The sequence below is a fragment of the Nomascus leucogenys genome, chromosome 7b (assembly GCF_006542625.1).
Source record: "Nomascus leucogenys isolate Asia chromosome 7b, Asia_NLE_v1, whole genome shotgun sequence".
In the NCBI taxonomy this organism is placed as follows: Eukaryota; Metazoa; Chordata; class Mammalia; order Primates; family Hylobatidae; genus Nomascus; species Nomascus leucogenys.
Genome location: NC_044387.1, coordinates 8198929 through 8214044, shown reverse-complemented (window position 1 = coordinate 8214044; position 15116 = coordinate 8198929). Strand labels below are relative to the sequence as shown.

Sequence of the window (15116 nt, the reverse complement as noted above, 5' to 3'; positions counted from 1 at the left end):
TCTATTTTAATGAATGGCAATGCCATCACCTAGTTTCCCAAAAGAAGTTTTACCTCTCCTTGGCACCTCCTCCCTCACCAAGCCCACTTTCAACAGCTCTCATCCTACCACCACTATCCTCAATAATGTCGCTTAACACATCTGGCCCACTGTTTATCAAATACTGCTGCCTATATAGCAGTGAAGAAGGCACGCTTAATCCAGAGAGGAAGAGGAAAATAAACAAAAGGACAAGATAAATTCAGGCTCTTCAGGGAGGCTCATGCCTGTAATCCCAGGAGGATGACTTGAAGCCAGGAGTTCAAGACCAGCCTGGGCAAAGTGAGACCCTTGTCTCTATTTTTTAAAAATAAATTAATTTAAAAATGTTTTAAAGAATAAATTCAGACTATGATAAAAGCTATGAACAAAACAAGGCAGGGTGATGTAATGGGGCACTACTTTAGACAGGGAGGGTCAGAGAAAACCTCTCAGAGAAGGTCACATTTAAGTTGAACCTGAATGACAAACAGAAACAACTCAAAGATTTGAGAAGCAGAGTGTTCCAGACACAGGGAGGAGCCAAGTGTAAAGGTCCTAAGGTAGAAATGAGCTTGAGGAGTTCAAGAAACAAGAGGGAAGGCGAACAAACCTGTAGCTTAGGGAGCAAGAAAGAGACCAGGTCAAATGGTTTCAGAAGGAGGCAAAGGTTGGCCACCATGAAAGCAATGAAAGACCACTGGAGCATTTTAGGAAGGCAATTGACATAATCCAGTTTGAATTTTTAAGAGATCACTTTAGCTGGTAAGTGGAAAAAATGGTTTGGGAGGAAGGCAAAAATAGGGGGTAGGAAAAACAGGAAACTAATAATACGGTTCAGATAAGAGGGTATGGTTCTCGACAGGGAACAAATTCATGAGATACATATATGTATATGGTTTTTGTGTGGCACAATCACAGCTGGCTGATGCAATACGCCCATCTTAGCCTCCCAAGTAGCCGAGACCACAGATGAACACCACCATGCCTGGTTAATTTTAAAAAAATTTTAGAGACAGGGTCTCACTGTGTTGCCCAGGCCTTTCTTAAACTCCTGGACTCAAGCAATCCACCTGCCTTAGCCTCCCCAAAGTGCAGGGATTACAGATGTGAGCCACCACGACTGGCCCAAACTCAGGGTATGTTTTGAATATAACGCAAACAGAACCTGCTGAGCAATTAGATGTTGAGAGCGAGGGGGAAAAGGAATCTAGAACAATTCCTGGGTTGTTTTTGGCTGCAGGTTATAGGTGATTTTTACAGTCAAATCACATACAGCATATGATTTAATCAGTTTTGATGAATGCCTATCAAGACCTAACTATTTCCATACTCTAAAAAGTTCCCTCACATCTTCTCCTGGTCAACCCCTTTCTACCCAAGAAGCAACACCAATCTGAAATCTAGTACACAAATTAAAGTTCTGCCCATTCTGGAATGTCCGTTAAGTGGGATCACCCATTACGTATGATTTTTGTTTGGCTTTTCACTGAGCATAATATTTGTGAGATTAATCCTTATTACATGTATCTGTAGTTTGTTCCTTTTTGTGGTCTTCCATTGTATGAACATGCCAATTTGTTATCTACTGTCTCGCTGATGGACATCTGGACTGTTTAGTTTTGGTTATTATTTGGCTATCCATATTCTTATGTAAGTCTTATTTGTGGACATTTTCATTTCTCTTGGATAAATACCTAGAAATTAAACTGCTAGGTCACAGGGCAGATGTATGTTCAACTTTTTGAGAAACTGCCAGTTTTCCAAAGTGGTTGCATCATTTTATACTCCCATCAGCAGTGCATTCAAGTTCCAGCTGCCTGACTCCTACGTGTTTTGCTTAAATAACTCTTACCTATGCCACAACCAAACTCAGTCTTTTCAGCTCTTCAAACATATTTCATTCTACATCTTTTTTTTTTCTGAGACCTTTGTAGATGCACTCAGGACACGTTCCTCCTTGCCCCATCCCCTTTGCTGCCTCTTATTCATTCAACAAATATCCTGAAGGATGAGAAAAAGGCTAGGTTTGCCAGAGTGCTATGGATAGAGGAAACAGTACATAAAAAAGTTCCAGATGGTGGCTCACACCTGTAATCCCAGCACTTTGGGAGGCCGAGGCGGACAGATCACGAGGTCAGGAGTTTGAGACCAGACTGGCCAACATGGTGGAACCTGTCTCTACTAAAAATACAAAAATTAGCTGGGCCTGGTGGCGGGCACCTGTAACCCCAGCTAGCTGGGAGGCTGAGGCAGGAGAATCACTTGAACCTGGGAGGCGGAGGTTCCGGTGAGCCAAGATTGGGCCACTGCAACTCCAGCCTGGGTGACAGAGCAAGACTCCATCTCGAAAAAAGTTCCAGAGATGGGAAAGAGCTTGCTACCTTCTGGGGCCTAAAAAAAAAGTGAATGTGACTGGAGGGCCGTGAACAAAAGCAGCAGGAGGGTCAGAGAGGCAGGCAGGAGCCAGATTATTCCGGCCCTTGTGAACCATGTGGGGGAGCTTGGAATCTAAGTGCTATGAAAAACCATTGAAAGATTTTAAGCAGACACACACGACTCTTGGCCGCCTGGGTGAAGTGGAATAGAGGCAGACACAAGCAGAAATGAGGCAGCCATCATCATGTTCCAGGTAAGAGGTAAAGAGAGTAGTGGCAGTACAGATGAAAGAAGTTATCATCTTACGGAAATAGCACTGACAGTAACTTGATGATAGATTTAGAGGTAGAGGGTGGTGAGAGAAAAGGAGGAATCTGATTTGAGAAACTGAGTAAACGGTAGAGGCACTTACAGAGTAGGGGACAAATGCAGGACAAAGAGTTTGCGAGGAATAAGTGTTCCGTTTTGGACTTAAGTTCACAATACCAGTGAGATGGTCAAGCCACTGTGTCGAGCAGGATTTGAAGGCACTAGAAGACATCTAGCTGAAGATGTCAATATGGGGATCATCAGCTTATGAACAAACAAAAGCCTGGGGAGATCAGAGATCACCGAGGGAGAAAGGACACTGAAAAAATAGGGTCTGGAGAATGCCAATGGTCAAGCATAAGAGGACAAACAACCAGAGGTGGGAAGAGACACTGAGCTCAGCAGGCTGATGAGGAAATACATGGTCCTGCTCTGAGAACCCTCCAGTGACCTCTCAAGTCAGGGTTATACACCTGGTACAGCACCTTCTATTCCCCTTATGAGAATACTTTTGATAACCTTATTTAATTGCCCTTCTCTACTATCTACTAGGCCAATATTTGAGGACACAAAATCAACAGAATTGGCAGGGATCAGCCCTGCTCTAGTCCAGTGTCTTAGTACATAGCACAACATAGACTGATGGTTTAATGGACAGCTACCATTCTGAGTGCCACCTGCAGGCAGTCCACTTCACCATATACTTTTCCTATTTTAATGCCTTCCCCCAACAGCCCAAAAGAAGATATATCTCCATTGCACAGATAAGGAAACTACAGCTCAGGCAAAATGCCCAAAGTCACTGATAGCAAGTGATGGAGCCAGGATGAGGTTGCACATCCTCCTTCACATGCTCTGCTGCCTTCCAGCACGTGGACTTTCTTCAGCAATAGTATCCTCTCACATCACTACCAAAGGGATACAAAATCTGGCCTCTGGCAATTGGTCTCCCACAGCACTAAGTCAGGGAAACGCCCAGAGATGTACCCCTGCTTGACTTCTCAAGAATCCCTATTCTTGCCAAGCACAGTGAACATTCTCCAGACTCTCAAAGTAGTGCTTCATCCTTAGGGCACTTCTAAATGCAGCAGTGAAATCTGGCTTCCCTGAAACTGAGGTCTGGAGGTAAGCTGCTGGAGCCTTAACTCTTTTTCAATTCTAGAAACCCATTTTAGCCACCTATCAAGAGTTTCACCCTACATCTAAAAGGCCTCACTCTAAATGAACTAAATCTGATCATGGCAAAGGAAGTTTCTCCATGTCACCTATTTTGGACCAAGGCATAACTAGGATGAGAGAAACCAATGGGGCCTAAGAAGCCAACACTACATATCTTTGTGAAAATTAACAGAGTACAATTTTGTCTCTGCTTTCAAGATTGATGTGTGCCATCTCTCCTTGATATCTTAAGATTGGAACTACATAGGCTTTTTCCTAAGCGAGTACATTAACACCCAGGAGCTTCCTTTTTCCACTCAAGAGCGGCAGTCAACTAAGCTGGTAAAAGTATGGGGCATAGATGGTAAAGAATAGGTCCTACCCTTGATTCTGTCAGTATAAAGCCACATAACTTTGGATAAATTACCAGCCTCTTGGCATCTTCCTGAGTTGTAAAGCCAAAGGGTTAGACTAGACAATTTTTTAGGTGTCTTCCAGCTCTAAAATTCTATAATCAGAGAGTATGGAAAGGGTGGGAGAAGGCACGCTGGATGCCAGCTGGCTGGGAAAGACTGAGAGGATGAACCCTCCTGGCTATGGTTAACAAAGCCTGTCTGATCTGCACAGTTCCCTCCCTTGCCAGAGCCTCTGCTTAGAGCTATCCTTGCTTTCCTTGACATCCCGACCCCCCTACCCAAACAGAAGATCCCCAACACAGAAACATGAACACATCTACAGGTCTAAATCTAAAGTGGGGCGGGGGCAGGGCAGGGGCGGGGGGGGGGGAGGAGGGAGAAAAGACAAAACCAGAGAATGTTTCCTACACTGTCTAACACTCACCAATATTATAATACATCTCTACATTTTTTATCAGCATGATTTTTTAAAAAAAAGCAGGCAGCACTCCTCTTTCTTAGCCTTTACAAGGTACCACTAATGATCTCCCTTAAGCTCTTTTGAGCCAGGTCCCTATTCACAAAGCAAAAAGATATAAACAGAGGGAACACTTCAACCAGCCCACTTCCATCCTTTGGATTAACTTCTCAAGATGCTCAGGGCTAAAACAAATTATTTACTTTGTTTAATGTTATTTTCATCCAGCCCACAGGATCAAGTTCAACTGCCCTACTGGCAGAAAAGGCTTCAGAACAGGGATTATCTTTGTGACCACTCTAAAGTAATATCCCCTGAGTTATTTCACATTGTTTCCTTATTTTCTTCACCGCTATTATCATCACCTGACATTTTTATTTACTGTTTACAGTCTGTCTCCAGAGTAGGCTCTTTCTTGCCCACCATCACATTTCCTATACTTAGAATGCCTGTAAATACTTGTTAATGAAAATTAGCACACACATGCGCATGGACCTTAATCCACATTCAGGGACACGATGTTCAAAAGTGGAAACCATCTTCCAATCAGACTGATATCAAATGTTCAATGAACTTCTACTCTTTCCTACAGAACAGCTTACATATGCGTACTGCAATAATGATATTTTCCCTAGTAGTTTTCTTTCTTAATTCCTCACTATGAAGCACCAGATAATAAGCCACGGATATACCAGCTAAGTCATGGTATAGTTCATCTTCCTGCTGGGTCACGCACATTACCCACAAAGCAAACATTGCTCTTACGCAGAAAGTACTGATTGTGTTTGTCGCCATGAGAACCTTTTCACCCATACCACATGTATCAAGGGTATTAAAGGACTTTCAACAGCCTAACCAATAATCAAAAACTATCCAGTGCAATGTGACCAAATTATGCTCTACTAACTGTAAATACCTTGATTTCAGTATACTGTATTCTTTTTCTTTTTTTTTTGAACAGGGTCTTGCTCTGTCTCCCAGGCTGGAGTGCAATGTCAATAACATGGCTCACTGTAGCCTCAACCTCTCAGGTTCAAATGATCCTCACACCTCAGCCTCCTGAATAGTTTGGACTACAGGCACCCACACCACATCTGGTTTTTTTATTTCGCAGAGACCAGGTCTCACTATGTTGCCCAGGCTTACTGTATTTCAAAGGTATCACGGTCATGTACTGTTTTACTTCAATAGTTTTATTCTTTTGCTTTATCTTGTTACTTTTTTACCTCCACAAAAAGAAAAGGAAGACAGCAGAGACAAAGCCCCAGACAGAATGAATGAGTACTAAGGTGACTTGAACACAAAGGCCCCATGAGTAAGAAGGCTTAAGACATACTGTGGAAAGAACTGTCCTTGGTAAATATATCTTTTGAGTCCCACCCAGTCAAACTGAGTGAGAGCAGTCACCACACAAAATGATTCTAGTGCATTGTAAACTAGTCAGGAAGAGACAGCCCTTTACGTATTATGTTACTCTTTAAGCTGATACCAAGGTTTGCAGCTCAGGACAGAATGACGGAATTAAGTATGAAAAGAGAAATTTTTTCATAGATTAAATCTCAAGTACACTGGCAAAAACTGACCAAGTATGGGCAAGGTAAAAGTTTAGGAAACTCCCAGGGAGTCATAAAAGCATAAGCAGTCACAAAAACCACCCTTTCCAGTATTTCACCTGAATCTAGATTTCGGGTTCATCATAGCTTTAAAATTAAAAAAAAAAAAAAAAAAAAAAAAAAAGAGGGGCACAGCAGGAAGATATGGATTCCAGGGCCACACTTACCACTGACTGATTTGTGCCTCGAGCAGGCAACAAACCTAGTACAGTACAGGCTCTGGAGCTAAGAGCAGGAGGGTTATATCTAAGCCTTGAACCTCACTAGCTCTACCACCTCTCAGGGAAAGGAAAGATGATCTACCTCTAAGGTCGGCTGGGTGGATATTGTAACACAATTTAAAATGCCTTGGACAGTCTAGCACAAAAGCTTGTTTTTTATATAAATGCCAGCATTTTTTCCTACCTATATGAAAAGTAGGTTGGACTCATGAGAAAAAGTTCAATTCCAAATAAATGTGATCATTTCAATTACATTCCATTTTATCTTACTGAGTTTTAAAAAGTTGGCCAGGTGCAGTGGCTCATACCTGTAACCCCAGCACTTTGGGAGGCTGAGGCAGGGGAATAACCTCCTGACCTCACCTGAGGTCAGGAGTTCGAGACTAGCCTGGCCAAGATGGCGAATCCCCATCTCTACTAAAAATACAAAAAAATAGCCAGGCATGGTGGCAGGAGCCTGTAATCCCAGCCATTCGGGAGGCTGAGGCAGAGGAATCGCTTAAGCCTAGAAAGAGAAGGTTGCAGTGAGCAGAGACTGTACCACTGCACTCCAGCCTGGGCAACAGAGAGAGACTCCATCTCAAAACAAACAAACAAACAAAAAAGTATACCACTACTAGGTTATGGAACCTAAAAAGCCATGTCTCCCGATATCTTACCAATTTTGGCAACCTTCTCTCACATGAATACATACAAATTACTTTGTAGAATGAAAATTTTATAACAATTTTTTCCCTTGTAAGTTTTATAAGACAAGTGTAATATACATGTGAGCGTGATAACTGCTTACAATTTAATAGGCCAGGCACGGTGGCTCATGCCTGTAATCCCAGCACTTTGGGAGGCTGAGGCAGGCAGCTCACCTGAGGTCAAGTTCGAGACCAGCCTGACCATATGGAGAAATCCTGTCTCTACTAAAAATACAAAATTAGCCAAGCGAGGTGGCGCATGCCTGTAATCCTAGCTACTTGGGAGGCTGAGGCAGGAGAATCGCTTGAACCCAGGAGGCTGAGGTTGCAATGAGCCAAGATCGCACCACCGCACTCCCAGCTGGGCAACAAGAGCGAGACTCGATCTCAAAACAACAGAAAAAACAAAACCAATGAGTAATCACTTTTTTAAAACACCACACTGAACGCAAGGTCATAATTCAAATCCTAACATACACTGTTTATTCTAGAAAATTACAAATAATCTGTGTGGCTATATAAAAGCGTCTACTTGTGGGCTGGGCACGGTGGCTCATAACTGTAATCCCAGCTCTTTGGGGGACCAAGGCGGGTGGATCACGAGGTCAAGAGATTGAGACCATTCTGCCCAATATGGTGAAATCCCATCTCTACTAAAAATACAAAAATCAGCTGGGCGTAGTGGTGCACACCTGTAGTCCCAGCAACTCGGGAGGCTGAGGTGGGAGAATTGCTTGAACCTGGGAGGCAGAGGTTGCAGTGAGCCGAGATAGTGCCACTGCACTCCAGCCTGGCAACAGAGAGGGGCTCTGTCTCAAAAAATAAAACAAACAAAAAAGCGTTTACTTGTGTGATAGGCCTGATGGTAACATACAAGAAAATTACTACCAAACCATCTCCAAAGTCAATAATTATAAGCACTCTGCCCCTATGCTGGGATCCTTTTGGAAACTAACTGTTTAAAGAGATTGAATCAAAAAGCGATCTAGGCCAGGCGCAGTGGTTCACGCCTGTAATCCCAGCACTTTGGGAGGTCAAAGCGGGCGGATCACCTGAGGTCAGGAGTTCGAGACCAGCCTGGCTAACATGGCGAAATGCTGTCTCTACTTAAAATACAAAAATTAGCCGGGTGCGGTGGTGTTTGCCTCTAATCCCAGCTACTCAGGAGGCTGACGCAGGAGAATCACCTGAACCTGGGAGGTAGAGGCTGCAGTGAGCTGAGATCGTGCCACTGCACCCCAGCCTGAGCAACAGAACAACACTGTCTCAAAATAAAAAAGGGGATTTAATTTTTAAAATTAAATAATATATAAAAATAAAAAGTTATCTGAGAAAGACACATTGTACCATACTGGGCTCATATCCGGCCCAGCAGCACAGTTCTAGAAATTTAAGACAAATTCTGAGGTTGGTATAGAAATACTTACCAGTCAAAAGCATGGCCTAAGGCCTTCACACACCATAAAATCAATGAAACTAATTGCGGTTCTTCAGCATCTGCGGAGCATTGGCTACCAGTAAGGACTAAGTTTGGGATGCAAATAATTAGTGCACCCTGAGGTGACAGTTAATTCCACTAGCACACCATTTCACAGGAGATGTTATGGCATTCTACTTCATCCCCCTACTCTGAGAATGCTGAAGCTGGCTGGAAATTTCAAGTTAACCAAATGTCAAATGTCCTTTGAAGAACTTTAATAAAATCCGGATCCTCCAAAATCCCCTGCGTAGAGAGATCTTGGAACTCCTCTGAGCCAACATACACAGACCCAATCACATGTTATCCACACATTTTCCAAGTAGATAAACATTCTCTGAAACATTTTCTGATAACTTCTTTCACAAAGACAAATATGTTAAGGTGCATCCCGCCTAGGTCAGAATAATACACTTTCTGATCTAAAGCACAGAACAGCAAGTGGGATTTCAAAAAAGAGTGTACCCTGACCAAGTTTTATGCTCTGTTGAAGGCAGAGGCTGGAAGCTAAAAGACAGGCTTTTAAAAGCCAGCTAAGGTACAGTCTGCATTTCTCAGAAAAGTTGCCTATGGCTAAAATAGCACAAAATGAGAGATAAAAAAGCAAAACCACAAACCCCTGTACTGTCTGACCTGGGAGTCCTCACTTAACAGATGAGGAAATTACCAGGGAAAGTAACTTGCCCTAGGCTGCAGTTTATTTGGCGTCAAAGCAGATTCCTGGTCTCCTAGGTCGGAATTCAGTGTAGTTTCCCCATCTACCAAACTGCCACCCCACGGAAGATGCTGTATAAAACTCCTCACTCTTCACTGAGGCGGTTAACATAAGGGTCCAATTATCATTCAAAGATCAGCCTGTTAGATAATAGCTCGAAAATTCCATCCATTTTACAGCAGTTACCAGAGACATCTAATCTTAGAGGAGAGAAAAGCAAAAAGGAAAAGGGGGAAATCCTAATTTTGACCTGACCCCTAAGGTCAAACTAAAGGACTGAATACAGACCAGCAGACCGTATTGGTATCCGCAACCACAAAAACAGACAATAATCCCACCCACAAGCAGAGGAAGACGGCCGCTCCTCGGCACCGCCCCCCAACTCACTAAATTCCACTCCCATTCCGGCATCCAGAGGACAGTGCACCTCCCGCCGTAGCCTGAGAGGGATCGGCCCGATTGGCCACGCTCCTTCAAACCACCACTTTCCCCCGAAAAAGGGACGAGAGCCTCAGGTCCCCAAACGAGCGCTCCCTCGCCCAGAGACCCCGGCTTGCACACCCCGCCCTGTTCCCCGCGGCGCGGGAGGACAGGCCGCCCCACACAGGAAGTGTGTCCTGCGCCGGGACCTTGCGCCCAGCCCGCCAGTACCTGCCCTCCGCCCCCAACAGGCGAAGAGCAGCCGCGTCCACATGGCTTCAGGTGTTCACATGGCAGTAAACGGGCCCCTGCCCTCCCAGGCGCCCCAGCGCGGCGCCCTCCTGCCCACATCCCGGCCCAGCCCCGCTGGCCTCGCCTCCAGCCCGTAGCCAAGAGGCGAGCGCGGCCGGTGCCCCGGGGGCTGCCAGGGGCCCCGAAGCAGGCAGCGCTGACTCCTGGACGCCGCCCGCTCACACCGGCCGCCTTTGCACCCAAGGCCTCGCGCGACCAGCAGGTACCTTCCCTCCGCACCCTCGGGCCAGCACCGGCGCCCAAGCCCCGCCGGATCCCCGGGCCGGCCCGAGACACCTCAGCCCTCCGATGCCAGGCCTGGCCCGGGCCCCTGCCCGCACTCTCGGGTCGGGTCGGGCCGGGCAGCAACACTCCCCTCAGCACCCCAAGCCCTGACTCGGAGTCCAGGAGGCTCCGCACTCCCAGGTTGGGTCCGGCCGGGACCTCTGCTCCCAGCCCCCAAGGCCGGACACCCTGGCCCAGCCCCAGTCCCTCAGGCCCGACCCTCTCCCTGCCCCTCAGGCCCGGGCGGCGGTTACCTGCAGGAGCCCCCCGCCCAGTCCCTCGGCCTCCGCCGGGGGCGGGAGGGGAGGGAGCGGTGGCGACGGCGGGCGGCGCTGCGCGGGGTGGGGGTGGGGGTGGCTCCGCCGCCTCCAGCTCGGGCGCCCGGGCCGGCGGCGGGGCGGGCCGGGGCCGCGGCCCCTCGAGGCTCGCTCTGGCCCGCGCGCTCGCTCCCCGGTCAGGCGCGCCTCAGGGAGGGCTTCCCTGGCGGAGGCCGCGGCCGCCTCGCAGGGGCCGAAAGCGGCTGGGCTCGGGGTTTTTTCTCTCCATTCTCCCAACACACAGGAAATAACAGAGCGTCAGGTGACGGCGCGCGGCCAATGGGGAGGCTCCGGGCCGCGGCGCGCGGGCGGGCGGGAGGGCGCGCGGCGGGGCGGGGCGCGCGGCGGGGGCGGGGCGCTGGGGGCGGGGCCGGGCGCGCGCGTGCCCACCCGCGTGCGGCGGCGTCGAGGCTGGCGCGCGCCGGGTAGGGACCGCGAAGACCCCCACCTCGCGGCAGCGTCGCACGGGGTTCTCTTCTGCGGCCGCTGGGCCCAGCGCCCAGCGCGCCGCCTGCCCAGTGCCATCTTGGCCTGCGCCTCAGGGCCGTCTTGGGGGTGGACGCGAGCCAACTTTCTGGGGAGTTGGTGGCCCGGAATCTCTCTGGGATTTCTGGAGTTCCCTGGAGCCTCCAACGCCAGAATCGCGCCTCTTGCGGCCCGGAAAGTCCGCGGGCGAGGACCCGGCCTCCTCTCGGTGACCTGTTTAGTGGGGCCGGGCGTGGGGGCGGCTCCTGCCCGCCAAGAGCCCTCTGGGCCGGGGGCAGCCCAAGACCTAGCTGGTCCCGCCTGGGTCCCTGGCAGCCCCCGCCCACGGGTTCCGGGTGTCCGTGGAGGAACGACTTGGGTCCTCTCAGAGCCTCAGTTTCCACCGCCGAAAACGCGAGGAGGGAGGCCCACATACCTCACCTGTAAAATGGACGCTCCAGTTGCCTTCTGCTGCGGCATTAAGAAGCTGCAATGCCAGGCTGACTGCACCCAGGGTCCCGAATTAATTTGCCGATAAGGCAGAGGATTTGCGGTGCCAAGGCCTCAGCTTGTTCCCAGCCTTCCTTTGCAAACCTGATGTTTCTAGAGCAAAGGAAGGGCTTGACTTCTTTATAAAGAAAATCGCAATTGTAGAGCAACTAATATGTAGATGTTGGTGCCCCCACGGCCATCAAAATTGACAAGGCAAGGGTAGGATGCGTTGAGAATTTGTGATCCTGCCCCTGACCTTTAACCTGGCGAAATTCTCTTCCCACTTTGGGCCTCAGTTTCCTGTGGGTGAGGAGAGTTTGGATTAGATGTCCCTAATGTTGGCTAAAATTGCCGATTCTAAATGAGGCTCCCATCTGTCCTAGATGTTAGGGGAGTATGTGGCTTCCTTTAAGCAACCCAACTTACAAGTAAATTGGGATTGGAAAAGTGCTTCCGGCAGCAGGTGAGGATTGTCAGGAACCAGGTGTGGTCTGGAACCCAGATTTCCATATATTTGAGGTACGCAGCTCCCCGGGGCCTGGTTTTACTTTTTGACCTTTCACCCCACCTAGCCATTGCCTTTTCTCAGGCTACCCAAGGAGGGTCTCGGGGTCCCAGGCAGAGCCCGAGGTGGTCCTGGGCCCCTTGGCAGCAGCATGTACTTGGGGAAGGCAGTGATTTCTCCTGGCTTCTGTCCAATCTCACAAAGTGGGGGCTGGCTCCAAAGCAGGTCAGGACTATTCCTGGGGACTTGATTCCCCACCACCTCCTACATGCCAAGCTCTTCCGGGGCAGAGCTGAACAAGCCATGAGGCCCTGCCCTCTGATTGTTCCCATTGTTCTTCTGAGTTTCATTTTCAAATTCTGAGGCCTCAAGACTTTTAAAAGACCAGTACCTGGCTTCTCCTGGGATCCGGGCTGTAAAGGGAAAGGTGGAAGAGGCACTCAGCACAAACCCATGTTTTTTGGACAAAAACAGGAGAATGCATGGCTTCCTGAAGACTGGTGTTGGGGGCACCCTTAATTTCTTGAGAGAATTCATGAAGAAAGATGAATCCCTTTTCCTTAGAGTCCCCTGCCCCATCATTCCTCCATTCTTTCCCTTCTTCGTAAACTCACTTGCGTCTCAGATGCAGGGCCCGGGGGATGCTGACAATCTGTCGCAGAGCCTCATTCAAAAGGGAAAGAATAAAGAATGCAGACAGATAACTGGAGTCCAGGCTCTTGTCAGCTTCTGCCTCTTATAACCATGCAGCCCCCCCTCCCCGCCCTTTCAGACCCTGCCAGAACATTGCCCCGATGCCCTCCACCTGGAAACTTCCCCAGTCCTTGGACCAGGCCAGCTGGGCCTCTTTATCCCTGAAAGCCTGCCACTTTCTCTTTTGGTTCCATCTGGAAAAAGAACGTGTATGGGCATCATAGCCAACAGGAAGACGTGGGTTACTCTTGCACTGTGTGGCCTTGGACAAGTCACTTCCCCCTTTGGTTTCCTCGGCTATAAAATGGAGATAATATTATCTCACTGGGCCGGGTGTGGTGGCTCACACCTATAATCCCAGCACTTTGGGAAGCCGAGGTGTGAGGATTGCTTGAGGCCAGGAGTTCAAGACCAACCTGGGCAACACAGTGAGACTCCCCCTCATCTCTATTTATTTAAAAGAAAAAAAAAATTTTTTTAATTACCTCACTCATAAGGTGTTGTGGGACTCTCAAGAGAGCTGCATAGGCCAGGCACAGTGGCTCACGCCTGTAATCCCGGCACTTTTGGGAGGCTGAGGCGGGTGGATCACCTGAGGTCAGGAGTTGGAGACCAGCCTGGCCAACATGGTGAAACCCTGTCTCTACTAAAAATACAAAAATTAGCCGGGCGTGGTGGCGGGCGCCTGTAATCCCAGCTATTTGGGAGGCTGAGGCAGGAGAATCGCCTGAACCCTGGCGGCGAAGGTTGCAGTGAGCTGAGATTGCACCATTGCACTCCAGCCTGGGCGACAAGAGCAAAACTCTATCTCAAAAAAAAAAAAAAAAAAAAAAAAAAAATTCAGTGCAGTACCAGGCACTGTTAACACTAGCTGCATGTTCTATGATATGGACACAAAAGGACATGAGTAGACTGAGGCTCAAAGAGGTTAAGTTGCTGCCCAAGATTGCACAGTGGCAGGCACTCAATAACTGAGCGCCCCTTCCTCTGAAATCACATTAGTGTTTTCTGTTGTTCTCTCATTGTCTCACATGCATGGATCCTGTTTTTCCTACCACACTCGGAGCTCTTTAAGGAAAGAACAGTAAAAAAAAAAAAAAAAAAAAAAAACAAAAAACAGTAGACTAGTTTTTTCCCCCTCCCTCCTAACCCAGTCCACTCAAAAATTACTCATTGAACTGAATCAGTGTATCAATTCTAAAAACAAAATTAATCCTTTCCCACCTCCTCTGGCTCAAAGATGGCTTTTGGAAACACTGTATCACTCCTTTTATTACAAACTCCTCTGCCCTCCTCCAGGCGCCTGGGCCACTCCAGGATTACAAATGGAGCCTTCTGCCTCTAGGTCACTGATTCCACTACCATCTGTCAGCGTGGATTGATTGAGGAGACTGGCCCTGCTCGGCAGATCAGTGACTTGTGCTAAGTGAGCCAGGGTGTCGGTGCCTTCAGAGCAGGCGGATGTCCTTCCTCGCTTGCCAGCTCTCGTGAGCAGACACACAGCCCTCACCTTTATCCTTCACCAAGCTCCAGCTCTCCTTCCTCTTGGAAGGCGCCGCCTGCTAGCTCAGTCACACCAAGGGGAAGGCCTGGAATTCCTGCTCACAAGCTCGGAGCTTCATCTGCAGTCGTCCAGGAGGCAACTTACAAAAGCCTCTGGCTAACAGAGTGGGAAACTCCCCACAGCCTGCTGCTGTGCCTGAGCCCAAGCCACCCACTGTCCCCTTGCAAAGCACGAGGACACTGAGAGTGCACAAACAGCAGGGGTGGAGAGCCTCTGTGGGCACGCCCTCATTCTGTGCCCTCATTCCACAAGAGCCCCTGCTTTGTGCAAGTCTCTGAGCCCGCATGGAGGGAGCATGGGGGCTCAGAACAGTTCTTTCTGGGGCAAGGTCAGGGGAGCCTCTAAAGTTATGGTGGTGGGGAGGGCCTTAAAACAGAGGACCAGAGAATACCAAGACTTAGGGGTGTGGGGAAGAGCCACCTGCTGTGCCCAGAAGGACTGTGCCCAGTGCAGGGGAAGAAGATGAAGCTGCGGAGTTGGGCAACGGTGGGATCCTGCAGGGCCTTGTAGCATTGACATGTTTGGCATGGATTTATTTCACAGGGTCCCACGGAAACTTCTGCTCTCCAGGTTTGCCCCTCCACTCTGCCCTCCAGGATAGAAGTGTGGCATCCTAATCTGGGATGCATCCA

The 15116-nt window shown here is 48.7% G+C and overlaps 1 protein-coding gene and 1 pseudogene across 4 annotated transcripts in view; one reads left to right on the top strand and one right to left on the bottom strand.

The window, feature by feature from the left end:
• TCF20 (transcription factor 20) overlaps window positions 1-15116 on the bottom strand; it is a 184345-nt gene that overhangs the window by 96561 nt on the left and 72668 nt on the right. For 2 of the 4 annotated variants that reach the window (XM_030815433.1, XM_030815435.1), the window contains exon 1: window positions 10703-10992. The exons of the other annotated variants lie outside the window; for them this stretch is intronic. The gene's annotated coding sequence lies outside the window, so the exon portion shown is untranslated. Of the gene's footprint in view, window positions 1-10702; window positions 10993-15116 lie in introns of those variants that run through there. 4 annotated transcript variants of the gene reach the window in all.
• On the top strand, window positions 6326-14667 carry LOC100594466 (annotated as a pseudogene).